At 34.3% G+C, this 2,155-nt stretch overlaps 1 long non-coding RNA gene across 1 annotated transcript in view; it reads right to left on the bottom strand.

Moving 5' to 3' along the window:
- Positions 1–207: 207 nt before the first annotated feature.
- Positions 208–2,155, bottom strand: part of LOC136797126 (uncharacterized) — a 14,176-nt gene continuing 12,228 nt past the window's right edge. Inside the window, exons 2-3 of the long non-coding RNA XR_010844959.1 lie at positions 1,386–1,520; positions 208–557 (exon numbers count right to left, since the gene is read on the bottom strand). This is a non-coding gene — a long non-coding RNA (uncharacterized lncRNA). The remainder of the gene's footprint in view (positions 558–1,385; positions 1,521–2,155) is intronic.

The following is a 2,155-nucleotide window of genomic DNA, read 5'->3' as shown; positions in this document are numbered from 1 at the left end:
ACCTTGGTGCTGCTAGGGTTAATATAAAAATTAAAATTGTTTTTAAAATAAAAAACATTGGTTGTATCCGTTGTGACATAAAATCAAATGTTTTGTATTACACTGGATGGGTGTTGGGGAGCCTTCTGGATAATTGTAATGAAATTCCACGCGTAATAATTCAGGTTGAAGGTGAATGAAAATAAAGTACTTACCCGTTTGTTTCGTACTACTATAACTGACATTTATCTCAGGATTCAAGACACTATTTGCATAGAATTGCATCAGTGGAGCGTAATAATTCCTAGTGATCTTTTCTGACGACGGTTACCAAGAAAAGCAATAGCTTTAATAACGTTATCATTCCACCATTCAAAAAGAACTGATTTTTATCTTTGGATAAAGGGGTATGAGCTCCTTACATACATGATGAAAGATAAGAGGTTTCAACTAGCTCTAAACCAATTTTTTCTTGAGGTTTATCCGATTTATCGTTGCGTTTGTACATAGATTGTCAAAAACTGACACATAGTTTCCAGTTTTGTGCAACTTACGCCTTTAGGACGCGTCTTATTAACCTAGAAGTTACAGTTATATATTTATTTTATATGTTAAATCACACATTTTCAATAATTAATTTATTGGGGTACTTATTTATATGGAAGTGGATTATATAAAAAAAAAACCTTAGTAAAAAAATAATTAGTTAACACACTAAAATATAAGACAAATAAATCACTATGGGTTGTTTAGACCCACCTGTCGCGCTGTAGGTTAAAAGAGTTCCCGATATGAATTAGTTTTTAGATATCATTTTCTAGAAGAATCAGTAAAACTCCATCTCATTGTAAATTTCAGAGTTAGGTCCTCCAAAGAAGATTAGAAAATTTAAATATCCTCTAATGGTAGATCAAGATCACGGGCTACTGATTTTACCCATTGAAATCCAAGTTAAAAATCTGGAAATTCTTGAAACTAAAGTTAACATGTCTACTGGGGGAGTCTGTACAATTGCCTTTCGACCTGAACAGATATATTGTAGTATATCTTGTCTTACAGCACACACAAACGATAAATTTTCCGGGACAGTTATGCTTGGAATTTAAGAGATATCCAAGAGAATTATCCTTTCAGAGAGTTAATCCAACTAACTGGATATTCGGCGAACGTGAACATTGCAATGGTCATGCCTGAAACTGGAGTGGGGTGCGCTGGCAGGGCTAATGTCAATTTGGAAGATGTGTTCGCCCAGTTCTACATCACCCTTTCGGAATCAGTTCACTAAAGTTTGGTCTTATTCCTACCCTCTCCAGCTCTATTAGAGACCTTGTAACATTTATTTCCTGTAAGTATTTTATCAGTGCCCCCTTTACTTTCTAATTAATTAATTAATTAAACTAAAATACCTTTTATGTTTTTGAAGACAAACGTTGGAACAAAATAAATTGCATTTACTTCCTCTACATTCTCTAGAAAATTAAAATAATGTTTTTTTCAATCATGTGTTTCCAGAGCAATTTTAAAAAGGTTACTTTAGTTTCCTGAAAATTTAAAGCATTCATTACTTTAATTCACAATCTAGTTACCATTTTAAAATAATCTTCTTAATAACTTGAAAATTAATGATAACCATTAGAATAAATACATCACTTGTTTTATTACAATATTTACACTAACTGGATTAGGGAGGTTATCAGGTACTCAGTGTTGCCACAGTTTCATTAGTTCGCTGACTTTTAGATGCAAATAAGGTTGTAAAAATATCTGGCATTCCGGAGACTGTTCAGATTATCATCGATGCGCCGAATGGGATGATTCCCCTGAACCAACCGTTCATTTACTCCGCATTTGTAATCGACACAAAGACGTACGCAACCATCTTGTTTGGGTATTACGGCCAAAGGAGAGCCCCAATCTGTCGTGGGGACTGGTGAAATGATCCCGTCTGCCATTAGAGCATCTAATTCCTTGTCAACTCGGTCTCTTAAGGCATACGGAATGCTGCGTCCCTTGGTAAAAACTGGCTTGAATCCTTCCCTGATTTGAAAATAGATTTGGAATCCTGGAATGGAACCAACTTTTTCTTCAAAGCTTGGCGAATAATTAGAAATAATTTCTTCAATTGATTGCAATCCATTGATATTGGAATCTGAAATTTGGTGTCATTACTCTGTAT

Source organism: Halyomorpha halys, unplaced genomic scaffold (genome assembly GCF_000696795.3).
Source record: "Halyomorpha halys isolate HHAL.00 unplaced genomic scaffold, Hhal_1.1 Scaffold200.1, whole genome shotgun sequence".
NCBI lineage: Eukaryota > Metazoa > Arthropoda > Insecta > Hemiptera > Pentatomidae > Halyomorpha > Halyomorpha halys.
The sequence above is the reverse complement of the archived record's forward strand: the minus strand, read 5'-3'. Positions and strand labels throughout refer to the sequence as shown.